Source organism: Bos javanicus, chromosome 10 (assembly GCF_032452875.1).
Source record: "Bos javanicus breed banteng chromosome 10, ARS-OSU_banteng_1.0, whole genome shotgun sequence".
Classification (NCBI taxonomy): domain Eukaryota; kingdom Metazoa; phylum Chordata; class Mammalia; order Artiodactyla; family Bovidae; genus Bos; species Bos javanicus.
In genome coordinates this window covers 38781667-38798285 of record NC_083877.1, presented here as the reverse complement: position 1 = coordinate 38798285, position 16619 = coordinate 38781667, and the positions used below count along the sequence as shown (strand labels likewise).

Genomic DNA, 16619 nt, shown 5'->3' with positions numbered 1-16619 from the left:
TCAAGAGACGGGAATACCAGACCACCTTACCTGTCTCCTGAGAAATCTGTATGCAGGAAGAGAAGAAACAGCTAGAACCAGACATGGAAAAAATGGACTGGTTCCAAATTGGGAAAGGAGTACGTCAAGGCTGTATATTATCACCCTGCTTATTTAACTTCTGTGCAGAGTACACCATGAGAAATGCTGGGCTGGAAGCACAAGCTGGAATCAAGATTGATGGGAGAAATATCAATAATCTCAGATATGTAGATGACACCACCCTTACGGCAGAAAGTGAAGAGGAACTAAAAAGCCCCTTGATGAAAGTGATTGAGGAGAGTGAAAAAGTTGGCTTAAAGCTCAACATTCAGAAAACTAAGATCATGGCATTTGGTCTCATCACTTAATGGTAAATAGATGGGGGAAAAGCGGAAGCAGTGACAGACTTTATTTTCTTGGGCTCCATAATCACTGCAGATGGTGACTGTAGCCATAAAATTAAAAGAAGCTTTTTCCTTGGAAGAAAAGCTATGACAAACCTAGACAGCATATTCAAAGCATATAACTTTACTGACAAAGTTCTGTAGTCAAAGCTATGGTTTTTCTGCCGGTCATGTACGGATGTGAGAGTTGGACCATAAAGAAGGCTAAGTACTGAAGAATTAATGCTTTCAAACTGTGGTGCTAGAGAAGACTCTTGAGAGTCCTTTGCACAGCAAGGATATCAAACCAGTCAATCCTAAAGGAAATCAACCCTGAATATTCATTGGAACAACTGATGCTGAAGCTGAAATTCCAGTACTTTGGCCACCTGATGTGAAGAATGAACTCATTGGAAAATACCCAAATGCTGGGCAAGATTCAAGGCAGGAGGAGAAGGGGACAACAGAGGATGATATCACTGGATGGCATCCTTGACTCAATGGACATGAGTGTGAGAAAACTCAGGGAGATAATGAAGGACAGGGAAGTCTGGCATGTTGCAGTTTCTGGGTCACAAAGAGTTGGACATGACATCGACTGAACAACAACAGTAACAAACATTGCTATCTTGAAAATTAAACAAAGTAATGAATTTAAAGTACTTGGAAATATTCCTTCTACTTGACATATGCCCAATGAATTTAAGTTTTTCTTATATTTTTATTATTTATAAATGTCTAAATGATGGTTTTAGATTTAATAGTATAATTTAAATCCATAATATAAAAATTGAGCTCATGTAACGAATAAAGACTCCATGGAAGAAGTTTAAGCAAGAACAAAGCAAAAATTATGACAGTCAACAATCCACATTGTTGTAAATATAGAAGAAATCAGGAATGAAAATAAACAGCTCTCTAATTTTAATAAAATTGTTACCAAACCAAACTCGGGTCTACTAGCTCATATGCAGTAAAGCCAATCTACTGACATTGAGCTGTGGTGAAGGAAAGTGCAGCACTTACTTCAGGGGCAAGACAAGGAGTCCAGGGAAGCTGATGTTCAGGGAAAAAAAAAAAAACCCTTCTGAGTGGTTTCAAGAAGCATTTTTAAAGGCAAGGTGAAGGAAGGAATTTATCCAGGTATGATCAGTTAGTGCACAATTCTCTGTTTGATGGTGAGGTATCAGGGTGGTGTCACAGGGGTTTAAACTGCTATCCTCAGGCTGTAACAGGTCTGCATGCTACATGCTCATGGTTACCATTTGGAGGAGGCTTTAGTAATTGCAATACAATTGCAGGAATATGCAAATATACTCTTATCTATGTCTTTCAGGAAGGAACTAAAGATTCTGTGACTGCCATATTGCTTATTTATTGTTTAAGTTGATACCAGTTCTCCTGGCCAGTTTGTCACCACATGTTCACATCCTTTCAATCATTAATTCTTGATCAGGGAAGGCATGGAAGACTACAGCTTTTTTACAAACAAGAGACAGGCAGATGAAATGGGGAGAGCAGTCTTTCCTGGGAAGGGTTCTTGTTCCATACAGTTAATAGGTACTGACATAAAGAAATAGCGCCAAGACCAGCTATGTAGGAAAGGCTAGTATTTGTTGAGCACTTATATGTGCCAAACATTAGTATGTATATTTCATTTATCTAACAGCCCATTCTATTATTATCTCCATTTTATAAGTGGAGACATTGAGGTATGGACTATTTTATAAGTTGGTCCAAGTTGCACAGCTTATACATGATAGAGCAAAGATCTGTCCACAATCTTACACTAGAATCTGGATGCTTAGACACTACACTATACTCCGTAATCCAAGCTACATATAAAGAAATATGTAAAAAATACAGCTAAGTTGCTTTCAACAAGTCTCTTTAACACCCCATTAGAATGTAAGTATTTGATGGTTTAAATGAAACAATTATGTAGTCTTTCTCTATCTTACATCTTATGCCTATCTAAGATATGTTAGATATCTTAATAACTTTAAACTCACCCCAACATAATGGTAAAGGGAAGGCAATTTAAAATTCATATATGCAACTTAACATTTTTAAGTTACTACATTTTCTTCTTCAAGGAAACCATGGCTTAGAAACATTTATTATGGAGAATAAAAGTTTTAGTTGATAGGAAAACATCAGAGACCCTACAGCCACAACTGAAATATAATTCTGCTGAAATCTGTAAATAATAATCTAAAACTCAAGAGAGTTTTATAATAATATTTTGCCTGTGTATAACAACTTTTCTTGAAATATCTCAGTGGATCTTATTATGAATCATAATTATAATTAAGCTTCAGAATATCCCTTTTATATTTTTGTTGTTGTTTTGGGTTTTTACCTTGAGAGATAGTAGGAGGAATACTAATTTTTCAGGGTCATTGAAAGAGTCAGAGGCGGAAGTAGGAATGGATTAAAGGTTTCTTACTCAAGTCATCTGATAAATATCACCATGGGTTTACAAATGTTTTGGCAAAGAACATTAAAGTTTCAGAAAAAAAATCATAATTGAAGAAAAGAAGTATACCACAGGGAAGTCAAAGAAAGCAACTTTGAAAGTTTTCATTTGTGAAACTTAAGAATATTCCTACCTCTACACTCTCCACATGCATCCTACTTGCTCCATAAATCAAAGTAATAAAGAAATTAGGGGGAAAAAAAACTTTAATTGGACTTCCTCTGAATATCTGTATATCTAACTGAAATCCCAGTGATCAGTGATCAGAAATCTCTCTCTCTGTAAGATGAAAAAACTAGTAGAGTATACATTCTATATAGAACCCCAGTAGTAAATACATTAATAAGTAATTTTTTTTGTTTGTTTGGAATAGTATAATCACTGAAACCTAAAACAAAAATAAAATTAAAGGTAAATATAAAATTAAAAAGTTTTAGTTGTAGAAAGCAAAAGATTTTTATAGAATCTTCACATCAATATATTAAAAAGTAATTTTAATTTGGTTTCATAATTTAAAGGCCAAGAATTGTTACATCCCAGAAATAGATAACCTTCTATAAAGGTAAGATACCTTACATACACTACACTCAATTTCAACTACTTAGCCCTCCCTTTTATAGGTCTTTCGGTGGACACAGTAAAGGATTAATGAGCTAAACATTTGCAGACAAGAAATAGTTAAATAAATTTCCATTATTCTGTAACCCTGTGCATTAGTTTTACTCACTATGTTTTAAAGTACTCATAATGATATGGGGCGGGGCTTCCCTGGTGGCTCTGTGGTAAAGAATCCACCTATCGATGCAGGAGATGAAGGTTGGATCCCTGGGTCAGAAAGATTCCCTGGAGGAGAAAATCGCAACCCACTCCAGTATTCTTCCCCGAGAAACCCCATGGACAGAGAAGCCTGGAAGGCTACAGTCAGGACTGCAAAAGAGTCGGACACAAGCTAGCAACTAAAACAACAAAGATATGAAGCAAAAAATAGCTCTTTTACTCACCAAATTAAAGAATGGAAACATAGCTTTATCACATTTGTACATGCAAAAACAATATAAAAATCTCATGCATGTAAAAATCAACATAAAATTAAGAACAAAAATGTTAATATCAACACATTCCATTTACTTAATTAAATTTGGAAATTATCCTCTAATAGATATCACATGGTATTATCAAGATACTAATAATTTAGTGGAGATTAGAGATAATTTTTTCTCGAATTTTCTCAAAGGTCAGATTTGTCTAAATTCTCAGGGTTAGTTAGGGTAGAGTTAGGATGAACTCTAAGGTTATGACTTTCTCCACTATAAATCATAACTTGTTTCTTTTTCTTTCTGCACAAATGCTTTTAAGAAACATAGGTATCGTCAAATCACCAGTTAGATATTTTTTCCCAAATGCTATCACAATTTTCTGCTTCTATCTCATTTTAACTGATGAAATGAGTGTCGGATAATGAAAGTTCATAAGAGCAAAGGAGATTCCTGAGAATAAATGTGATTGCAACAATCATACAATGCCCTAAAAAAGATACAAAAGAATGATTCATAAGAATTCCGTGAATAAACTCATTTTTTTTCAACATAAAACCTTTTCAATCCTAGCCACTTTGCAATCAGTTCAATTTCTCTTGACACTCTTTGAAGGACAAAAAGTCAAATCATTTTGCAGTTTTCTGCAAAATCAAATTTTACCCACACAGCATAATTTATACTTATTTAATTAACAAAATAGTAGCCATCCAACCTTCAAACTGACACATTGGTGCTAAAAAGAAAATGTATTTTAATCCATCAGTAAAAAGAATAATTTCAGGTAACATTAACTGAGCAATTTCTTTGTGAGAGGGACCACACTAAGTTTTACATGTCATTTGGTGGTGTGGGTATAATGGTTAGCAACTCTGACAATTGAATCTGATTGCAAGAAAGGTGATCCTATCATACATTAAAAACATTCCATGTCTAAAGAAATCCCTACATTACTTGAGAGGCTTCTCTAGATCCTCAGATATATTTGACATATTATTTTATTTTTTCTAAATCTATCATTCATAATTAGTTCTTGAAAGTATTAAATATAATACTGAAGTTTGACCAGTGTGGTAAGGCAAAATTATAGAGGGTCTCCACAGTTATGATTATCACCATCTAGTGTCAATGTCCTATATAATCCAGGCCCCTCCCGCATGGGTAAGCCATATGAATAGGATACTTTAAGGTAGAATACCACTCCTATGATCAGGTCATGCTATATGGCAAAAGCTGAAAAATTTTGCAAAAGTAATTAAAACCTTTAATCAGCTGACTTTAAATTAATCAAAAGGGAGATTACCTCATGCGAAGAGTTGACTCATTGGAAAAGACTGATGCTGGGAGGGATTGGGAAGGATTGGGGACAGGAGGACAAGGGGACGACTAGAGGATAAGATGGCTAGATGGCATCACTGACTTGATTGACATGAGTCTGAGTGAACTCCCGGAGTTGGTGATGGACAGGGAGGCCTGGTGTGCTGCGGTTCATAGGGTCGCAATGAGTCGGACACGACTGAGCGGCTGAACTGAACTGAACTGATCCTAAGGGAGCCTGACTTACTCAGGCAAACCCTTTAAAGAAATTACGAGTGGAGGGATTTTAGAAGTTGAAGAAATTCAATACAGCAGAGATATGCTCCTTCTGGCCTTGAAGAAGCTAACAGCCATACTGTGAACTGCATGTGAAAATGACCATGTGGCAAGGTCCTGAGGATGACCTCTAAGAAATAAGTGTCATTTCTGGTCAACAATACGTAAGGAAACTGGAGCTTAAGTCCTATAACAAGAAGCTGATTTCTGTCAACAAACAGTAAATTCAGAAAGGGTCTTTGAACCTCAGATGATATTGTAGCCTAGCCAATACCTTGATTTCAGCCTAGTGAGATCCTCGGCAGGGGAGGATCCTAAGCAGACAGTGCATCTACCCATAATACTGGTCCACAGAAACTGAGATAATAAATTTGTGTTGTCTTAAGCCACTAAATTATGAAATTTGTTACGCAGCAACAGAAACTAATAGAACCAGTAATCTAATTTCTGATACAATTCTAAAACATTTAGATTGACTTGGGACCTGGGTACACCTCCACTCTCATCTATTGAGTAAAATACTTAGGGAAATACTTTTGTGATTAGAGTTCCTATTGGTAAGGTTACATTACATTTACATTAAATAAATTTTATAAAATTAGCTTTTGTGTCCCATTAAGAGTGTACACTTAACAAAAACCCAATAATGTACTTATTTTTATCCTAACATTTTAATATCAATAAATTTCAAATATTAATGCTATGTATTTTGCTAGATACTCTTGTAGGGAAAAAGAAGGGATTAGAAGCAGCCCTAAATGAGTTTCTAATCTAATTTAGAAGGAGCAATTAACTTAAAATTTAGAAAGTGACTTTATATACAACTATGAAGCAATAACCATTCACAACACTCACTGGCATCCTGTTTCTCTTGTTCATCTCCACTGTGAGATGAGAGAAGACAGATACTTGCCTGTCTCAAAGTAGCCATATAATAGAATTTTGCTCATCAAGATTCAAGTGGAACTTCCCTGGTGGTCCAGTGGTTAAGAGTCTGCCTGCTAATGTAGGGAACACAGGTTCAATCCCTGGTCTGGGAAGATTCCACATTCATGGGGCAACTAAGCCCATGCACCACCACAACTAAGAGCCCACGTGCGCTAGAGCCCATGCTCCATGAGAAAAGAAGCCACCACAATGAGGTCAACACACCACAAGTAGAGAGAGCCCCTCTTGCTGCAACTAGAGAAAACCCTCATGCAGCAATGAAGACCCAGCACAGTCAAAAATAAACAAACAAAATTCAAATGGAACTCTGCTGCTACTAGTCTATTCATCAGTTTATTCCTTTCTGGAGTATAGACACCACACTTGGGAATGTGGCAACCATTTTTCATCCATAAGGGAAAAGCCAAGAAATTTTACAAATATGTCAAATATCTATCTCTACACTTGCTTTCAGTGGAGGAAAAAAATCTATTTAGGTTGACATTAGTTGAGTTTTCCCTTACTCATGGCAAAAGTTTTCGTAACTACCATAATACAATTTCAAAGGCACTGTGCATTTACACAGAGTAGAGCACACGAGCCTCAAAATCTGTTGTCACAAGTGAAAAGGCAGTACAGAGCGGGAAAATCTCAGGTCCATTTCCCATTTCCTCATCTCTTCATCTATGCATGCTAAGCATTAAGGTCTTCTTTACTCTATTGTACTATCTAAGCTTATAAAAGAATTAAAGGTATCATGGAAGAAAACGCAACTATTTTGTGTTTAATCACATAAAATGTGACTCTTTATACATTTTTTTTAATTACAATGAAAAAAAGCTTTAGCAATAGCTATTCAAAGCACTTTTTAGTTTGTTTTATCTAATTGAAAGGTTTTTTGTATCCTTCATTCTTTCAAAAGCAGGGCTTGCTGGCTTACAGAAATATGTATTTTATTACACCAAGTAATGATTAGTGAGTTAAAAGGTTGAAATTAATGGAATACATGATAAATCTAAAAATGTAATTAGAAGCAAAATACCATAATATTCTGTGTAATAACTAATGATAGTCTGAGTTCAATTCTTAACTTCTTAAAGAAATAAGAGTAACAAAGCCAGCCTCAATGTCTATATCCAATGGCTAATAATATACCAACCATTCAGAAGTGCCATAATTTTTATTTCTGAGATTGAGCAAAATTTCTCTCAGTCTCAGAAGAAACACTCACTGTATGATGCCTGTACATCACTTTAGACAGCACCCTATCACTAAAGTCAACAGCCCATTCTTAATAGCTGGTGCTCTTGAAGCATTTGAAGGGACAGTTCCACAAATGGCTTTTGTATATAAAAATCTCATTAAATCAATAAATAAAATATTAAAACCTTTAAATGAATAATGTACAAATAATATGAATCTTTAATATTTATACTGAGGACAGTAGATGTTTTATATATAGAAAAAATTTATACCTACTAGTAATCAAAGGTATGCAAATTAATGAAAGAAAATATGCTTTACTACAGAATTTTTAAATAAATAATAATGGATTGATTACAGTACAACTTAGATTCAATCACTCTGTTACAGAGCAAATTGTTCATTTTTCAGAAAAAATAATTTGCCATCTGTATTTTGGAGCCCTAAAAGTGTTTACCTCTTTTGACTCAGAAATTTACTTGAAGAAAACTTCCCTAAAATATTGAAATCAAATTTTGAGAAGACTTTTTTTTGTAATACTAGTTACAACAGAAAACACTTAAAAGTACCTTAAAGTCTAATAGAATGTTAGTTCTCCTTTAGGATGTTTTTTTTAAATGCTTGAAGTTATTTGGTAAATATTTATAGGCTTAAGAGAAAAACAACCCTGATACATACTTTACAGTTACATTATAATTTACAACTATTTTAGGATATACACATACAAATGTAGATATTTAAATATAAATATGTAAGATATAATTTAAAATAATATGGAGTGTTTAATGCAAATAAGATTATAAATCTATAACTACAATATTAGTATAGGACTTAGTAACTATGGTAAAAGTGGAGATTGGAAACAAATCATAGGTGTAGCACATAATAAATAACTATTAATGAAGCTGATATTGTTTTATGCTGTTTTGTATTTTTTTTAAAGCCTGAAATGAAATTTAAAAAAAAAGGGGTCATTATTATGTTTGGTTAATAGATATTTATAGCTAATTTTGGAGAAGGCAATGGCAACCCACTCCAGTACTCTTGCCTGGAAAATCCCATGGGTGCACGAGCCTGGTAGGCTGCAGTCCATGGGGTCGTTAAGAGTCAGACAAGACTGAACGACTTCACTTTCACTTTTTCACTTTCATGCATTGGAGAAGGAAATGGCAACCCATTCCAGCGTTCTTGCCTGAAGAATCCCAGGGACAGGGAAGCCTGGTGGGCTGCCGTCTCTGGGGTCACACAGAGTCGGACATGACTGAAGCGACTTAGCAGCAGCATAGCTAATTTTTAACATCTACCTACTTCCAAGTTAAAATCTTCTAAAAAGAGAAAATACTACTTCTAAGGAAAAGTTTAACTAAGGTGAAATCAGTTCAGTTCAGTTCAGTCACTCAGTCGTTGTCTGACTCTTTGCAACCCCATGAATCACAGCATGCCAGGCCTCCCTGTCCATCACCAACTCCCAGAGTTCACTCAAACTCATGTCCATCGAGTTGGTGATACCATCCAGCCATCTCATCCTCTGTTGTCCCCTTCTCCTCCTGCCCCCAATCCCTCCCAGCATCAGAGTCTTTTCCAATGAGTCAACTCTTCACATGAGGTGGCCAAAGTATTGGAGTTTCAGCTTTAGCCTCAGTCCTTCCAATGAACACCCAGGACTGGTCTCCTTTAGGATGGACCAGTTGGATCCCCTTGAAGTCCAAGGGACTCTCAAGAGTCTTCTCCAACACCACAGTTCAAAAACATCAATTCTTCGGCGCTCAGCTTTCTTCACAGTCCAACTCTCACATTCATACATGACCACTGGAAAAACCTTAGCCTTGACAAGATGGACCTTTGTAGGCAAAGTAATGTCTCTGCTTTTTAATATGCTATCTAGGTTGGTCATAACTTTCCTTTCAAGGAGTAAGAGTCTTTTAATTTCTTGGCTGCAATTATCATCTGCAGTGATTTTAGAGTCCCAAAAAATAAAGTCTGACACTGTTTCCACTGTTTTCCCATCCATTTGCCATGAAGTGATGGGACCAGATGCTATGATCTTTGTTTTCTGAATGTTGAGCTTAAAACCAACTTTTTCACTCTCCTCTTTCACTTTCATCAAGAGGTTTTTTAGTTCCTCTTCACTTTCTGCCACAAGGGTGGTGTCATATGCATATCTGAGGGTATTGATATCTCTCCCAACAATCTTGATTCCAGCTTGTGCTTCTTCCAGCCCAGCGTTTCTCATGATGTACTCTGCATATAAGTTAAATAAGCAGGGTGACAATATACAGCCTTGATGTACTCTTTTTCCTATTTCGAACCAGTCTGTTGTTCCAGATCCAGTTCTAACTGTTACTTCGTGACCTGCATATAGGTTTCTCAGGAGGCAGGTGAGGTGGTCTTGTATTCCCATCTCTTTCAGAATTTTCCACAGTTTATTGTGATCCACACAGTCAAAGGCTTTGGCATAGTCAATAAAGCAGAAATAGATGTTTTTCTGGAACTCTCTTGCTTTTTCCATGATCCAGCAGATGTTGGCAATTTGGTCTCTGATTCCTCTGCCTTTTCTAAAACCAGCTTCTGTGAACTGTGAACATCTGGAAGTTCACAGTTCATGTATTGCTGAAGCCTGGCTTAGAGAATTTTGAGCATTATACAGTACTAAAACCTCATGTTTTCCTCTCTCTTCTTCATTAAAAATCACAGTAAATTGGCTTGTTTATTATGGTATAGATCTTTTAGAATTTGTTCTAAGTTAAGAATGCCAGTTAATTTAACCCATAAAAGGAACATATGCATTAAACTGATTCAATTTATAATTATAAAAGTCCTTGTCCCCCACTCACAAATGCACCCAACAGAATATAAATTCTTTGGAATAAGTTTTACTTAATGATGAGCATCTAGAATAAAAACCTACTGCTATAGTATATGCATATGTAGGAAGAACATAGAATTTTCAAAGTTCTATTCAATTTTATATATATATATATATATGATCAATTTTTATGGACTAGAGGTCTAAATACCTAATCAAGGAGTTTTGATCACAAAACACTATGAGCACAGCATGAGAGCACAGTCTGAGCACATACTCGGCCCCAATTCTAAGCTAAAGTTGTGTGCAAGGTGCAAAAAGCTGACAAAGACAGTGATTTGTACAGTAAAACCATGTCTCTTACAGAACCAAGATCAAATCATAGCTGTGTTCAAAGCAAAACAATGCTAACTCAAAAAAGGGGAAAAATATATATATATATGTAAACCTGTCCAAAACATGAAATCAATAACCCCAGATATGCAGATGACATCATCCTTATGGCAGAAAAAAAAGAAGAACTAAAGATCTTCTTGATGAAAGTGAAAGAGGATAGCGAAAAAGTTGGCTTAAAACTCAACATTCAGAAAAGTAAGATCATGGCTTCTGGTCCCATCACTTCATGGCAAATAGATGGGGAAACAATGGAAACAGTGACAGATATTTATCTTTTGAGGCTCCAAAAAGACACTTGCTCCTTGGAAGAAAAGCTATGACCAACCTAGACAGCATATTAAAAAGCAGAGACATTACTTTGCCAACAAAGGTCTGTCTAGTCAAAGCCATGGTTTTTCCAGTGGTCATGTATGGATGTGAGAGTTAGACTGTAAAGAAAGCTGAGCACCGAAGAATTGATGCTTTTGAATTGTGGTGTTTGAGAAGACTCTTGAGAGTCCCTTGAACTGCAAGGAAGTTAAACCAGTCCATCCTAAAGGAAAATAGTCCTGAATATTCATTGGAAGGACTGATGCTGAAGCTGAAACTCCAATACTTTGGCCATATGATGTGAAGAACTGACTCATTAAAAAGACCCTGATGCTGGGAAAGATTGAAGGCGGGAGGAGAAGGGGACGGCAGAGGGTGAGATGGCTGGATGCCATCACTGATGGCGATGGACATGAGTTTGAGTATGGTCCGGAAGTTGGTTATGGACAGGGAAGCTTGGCGTGCTTCAGTCCATAAGGTCTCAAAGAGTAGGACATGTCTGAGTGACTGAACTGAACTGATCCAGAACATGAGATAAGCTTCAGGAAAGCAGAATTCTAGTCAATATTGATCACAAGTGGGAATACAGTAGAGAAAATAACAACAAAATTTAATTCTATTTAGGTAAAACTTTTGAGATTCCCTTGGATAGCAAGGAGATCAAACCAGTCAATGCTAAATGAAATCAACCCTGAATATTCACTAGAAGGACTGATGCTGATGCTGAAGCTAAAATACATTGGCCACCTGATGGGAAAGCCAACTCATTGGAAAAGACCCTGATGCTGGGAAAGATTGAGGGCAGGAGGAGAAGGGGGTGACAGAGGATGAGATGGCTGGATGGCATCACTGACTCAATGGACACAAGTTTGAGCATACTCTGGGAGATAGTGAAGGAAAGGGAAGCCTAGAATGCTGCAGTCATGGGGTCACAAAGAGTCAGACAGGAATGAGAGACTGAATAGCAAAGTTTTTGAAGGTTATTCAATTTTAATTAGAAACATTCAGAAGTGATTATCCATTTGTGATGTCATGAGATCACTTATCATAATTATAAAAGTAACATCAATCACTAAGGGTAATTTTAGTATTTTTAAAACTAGATGTGATAGGCAGAGTACTTATAGACAGTTGGGAGAGAGTACAGACTTCCATTTGGAGAGATATTCATATTCCAGAGTAAAGAATAGGCTAGTAAGAACTCAGTACTGAACTTTTGAATTAATGTGTGTTAATTAAGTTCATTTTTTTTCAAGGAAGATATCAATAATTTTCTACCTCATTTCTGAAAACATCAAGAATAAAAATACTTCAAGGATAGTACAGATATAATACCTTCTTTAATGTCAAGGAGAAATGCAAATTTAAAAGCATTTCACCTGATTTTATTTTCCTCCAAACAATACTTTAAATAGCTCAGAAATACCAAATTGGGCCAAGTAGTTAAAATGATAATGATTATTTCATTATCTTATTAAATGAAAAACAAGAGATACCACACACAGTCTATACATATTAAGAGGAAGAGATGGATAGAGCGTTACTTACAAATGTCTAAAATTAAAAATAAACCCTCTGACACATGTCTGATTCTCAGTTGACTCATATGTTATTAACATAGCTCAGTGAGTCTTGCATCTTTACATATCAGTAAATATGTAAAGAATCACTAGCATTATAGGAGAAAACACTTTAAAAAGAATTTCACAGTACCAGAAACCCAGTTCTCATTTTTCTGACAGTAAACATTTCAATAATGGATGAAAATACTCATCACCTATAGAACTGCTACTTGAATGAAGGAGTTGTTTTTGATTACTGAATTCAAATTATTTTGAGTTCAGTCCAACTAATATTTTTCACTGTGGTAAATATTGGGGGGGGGGGGTACAAGGATGAATATTACCCAACACTTTGTACTGGAAAAAAAAAAAACAAGGAAAAGGGCAAAGTATATAATAAAAGTTCAAGGCACAAACTCTTTAGATTGCTTGAGCTTACACTTTTGGAAAGACCACCTTATTTCTTCTTAAGTACAAAGTAAAAAACCTTTCAAAGATTAAAAATTGAGATCTTTTTTTTTCCCCCTAGTGTCTTTCAAAGAAATAAAAATGTAGAGAAATGACATCTCATACATACACACACACACACACTCATAAACAACAAAAATCACCTAAATTCTGATAGATCTGGTCAAGATTTGAAATAAGAATTAGATCATACTAATTCCTTATACTCCTTTTCCTATTTGGAACCAGTTGTTGTTCCATGTCCAGTTCTAACTGTTGCTTCCTGACTTGCATACAAATTTCTCAAGAGGCAGATCAGGTGGTCTGGTATTCCCATCTCTGTCAGAATTTTCCACAGTTTCTTGTGATCCACACAGTCAAAGGCTTTGGCATAGTCAATAAAGCAGAAATAGATGTTTTTCTGGAACTCTCTTGCTTTTTCCATGATCCAGCAGATGTTGGCAATTTGATCTCTGATTCCTCTGCCTTCTCTAAAACCAGCTTGAACATCAGGAAGTTCACGGTTCACATATTGCTGAGGCCTGGCTTGGAGAATTTTGAGCATGACTTTACTAGCGTGTGAGATGAGTGCAATTGTGTGGTAGTTTGAGCATTCTTTGGCATTGCCTTTCTTTGGGATTAGAATGAAAACTGACCTTTTCCAGTCCTGTGGCCACTGTTGAGTTTTCCAAATTTGCTGGCATATTGAGTACAGCACTTTCACAGCATCATCTTTCACGATTTGAAATAGCTCAACTGAAATTCTATCACCTCCACTAGCTTTGTTCGTAGTGATGCTTTCTAAGGCCCACTTGACTTCACATTCCAGGATATCTGGCTCTAGGTCAGTGATCACACCATCGTGATTATCTGGGTCATGAAGTTCTTTTTTGTACAGTTCTTCTGTGTATTCTTGCCACCTCTACTTAATATCTTCTGCTTTTGTTAGGTCCATACCATTTTTGTCCTTTATTGAGCCCATCTTTGCACAAAATGTTCCCTTGGTATCTCTAATTTTCTTGAAGAGATCTCTAGTCTTTCCCATTCTGTAGTTTTCCTCTATTTCTTTGCATTGATCGCTGAAGAAGGCTTTCTTATCTCTTCTTGCTATTCTTTGGAACTCTGCATTCAGATGCTTATATCTTTCCTTTTCTCCTTTGCTTTTCACTTCTCTTCTTTTCACAGCTATTTGTAAGGCCTCCTCAGACAGCCATTTTGCTTTTTTGCATTTCTTTTCCATGGGGATAGTCTTGATCCCTGTCTCCTGTACAATGTCACAAACTTCATTCCATAGTTCATCAGGCACTCTATCTATCAGATCTAGGCCCTTAAATCTATTTCTCACTTCCACTGTATAATCATAAGGGATTTGATTTAGGTCATACCTGAATGGTCTAGTGGTTTTCCCTACTTTCTTCAATTTAAGTCTGAATTTGGCAATAAGGAGTTCATGATCTGAGCCACAGTCAGCTCCTGGTCTTGTTTTTGCTGACTGTATAGAGCTCCTCCATCTTTGGCTGCAAAGAATATAATCAATCTGTATATTGTCACCGTGCTTATTTAACTTATATGCAAAGTACATCATGAGAAATGCTGGAGTGGAAGAAACACAAGCTGGAATCAAGATTGCCGGGAGAAATATCAATAACCTCAGATATGCAGATGACACCACCCTTTTGGCAGAAAGTGAAGAGGAACTCAAAAGCCTCTTGATGAAAGTGAAAGTGGAGAGTGAAAAAGTAGGCTTAAAGCTCAACATTCAGAAAACGAAGATCATGGCATCTGGTCCCATCACTTCATAGGAAATAGATGGGGAAACAGTGGAAACAGTGTCAGACTTTGTTTTTTTGGGCTCCAGAATCACTGCAGATGGTGACTGCAGCCATGAAATTAAAAGACTCTTACTCCTTGGAAGGAAAGTTATGACCAACCTAGATAGCGTATTCAAAAGCAGAGACGTTACTTTGCCAATAAAGTTCATCTAGTCAAGGCTATGGTTTTCCTGTGGTCATGTACGGATGTGAGAGTTGGACTGGGAAGAAGGCTGAGTGCTGAAGAATTGATGCTTTTGAACTGTGATATTGGAGAAGACTCTTGAGAGTCCCTTGGACTGCAAGGAGATCCAACCAGTCCATTCTGAAGGAGATCAGCCCTGGGATTTCTTTGAAAGGAATGATGCTAAAGCTGAAACTCCAGTACTTTGGCCACCTCATGCGAAATGTTGACTCATTGGAAAAGACTCTAATGCTAGGAGGGATTTGGGGCACAAGGAGAAGGGGACGACAGAGGATGAGATGGCTGGATGGCATCACTGACTTGATGGACGTGACTCTGGGTGAACTCCGGGAGTTGGTGATAGACAGGGAGGCTTGGCATGCTGTGATTCATGGGGTCGCAAAGAGTCGGACATGACTGAGTGACTGAACTGAACTGAATTCCTTATAACTCTCTTCTTAGTCCAACCATTATTATAAGGGGAAATAAGAATTTATTGTCACTCTAGCAATAGTTTAAGTAATATAAGAAATTTTATTATCAGTGATAACAAAGTAAGTTTACTATGAACCAGTTTAAAATGAGGAATAAAAGACACATATAATCAGCTGCAACCTCTGGATGTCACCAGGAAGGACTGGTGATTTTTATCACATTTCACAGACAAACATATGAACATTTACCATGGTTTCTTGACCCCCACAAACTTAGGCACTTGATTTTATTAGCAAACTGAGAAGAATTTCATCTCTCACGAGGGTTCCCCAAAACTGAAATGACTAATGCATAAAGTCATGCTCTGGTTTAATTGATTTACAATGAGAAACATGCCTCTCCTGGGAGGTGGCTAAACCACATGGTCAGAAATAGACAAGAGCCAATTTCTACACAGATGGATACTTGTCAGGCATAAGATCAGAACAAAGAGAGATTAATGCAGGTAATTATGGCATCCAGGTGAGACTGGAATGAGCTTGCCAATGGGAATGGGAAACTGAAAGCCCCTTGAATAGGATTCTCTTCCCCTAGACAGTGATTGGATAGGCACTGACAAGGTTCATTCACTGCTGATGGGAATGAAAATGTTACAACCACTTCAGAACACAGTTTGGCAGCTTCTTACAAAGGTAAATATAGTCCTATCATATGTTACAGGTTGAATTGTGTTCCCCTCAAACTTACATGTTGAAGTCCTGGTCCCCATTACCTCAAAATAGGAACTTACTTGAGAATAGAACCATGACAGATATAATGAGCTAAGATGAGGTCATACTCCAGTAGGGTGGGGCCCTAATTCCATATGACTGGTGTCCTTAAAAAAGAGACATTTGGATGCAGAGAAAATGACAAATGGAAATGAAGGCCAATTTCAAAGTAATGCTTATACAAGCCAAATAATGCTAAAGATTGCCAGCAACCCACCAAAAGCTAGGGAGAGGCGTGAAAATTCTTCCTCACAGGCTT

The 16619-nt window shown here is 36.7% G+C and overlaps 1 long non-coding RNA gene across 3 annotated transcripts in view; it reads right to left on the bottom strand.

Moving 5' to 3' along the window:
• The window catches only part of LOC133256133 (uncharacterized), a 38525-nt gene extending 22112 nt beyond the window's left edge, over window positions 1-16413 (bottom strand). The window contains exon 1 of one of the 3 annotated variants that reach the window (XR_009739107.1): window positions 16338-16413. This is a non-coding gene — a long non-coding RNA (uncharacterized LOC133256133). The remainder of the gene's footprint in view (window positions 1-16337) is intronic. The other 2 variants (XR_009739105.1, XR_009739106.1) reach the window with 2 other exon arrangements.
• Window positions 16414-16619: the final 206 nt, after the last annotated feature.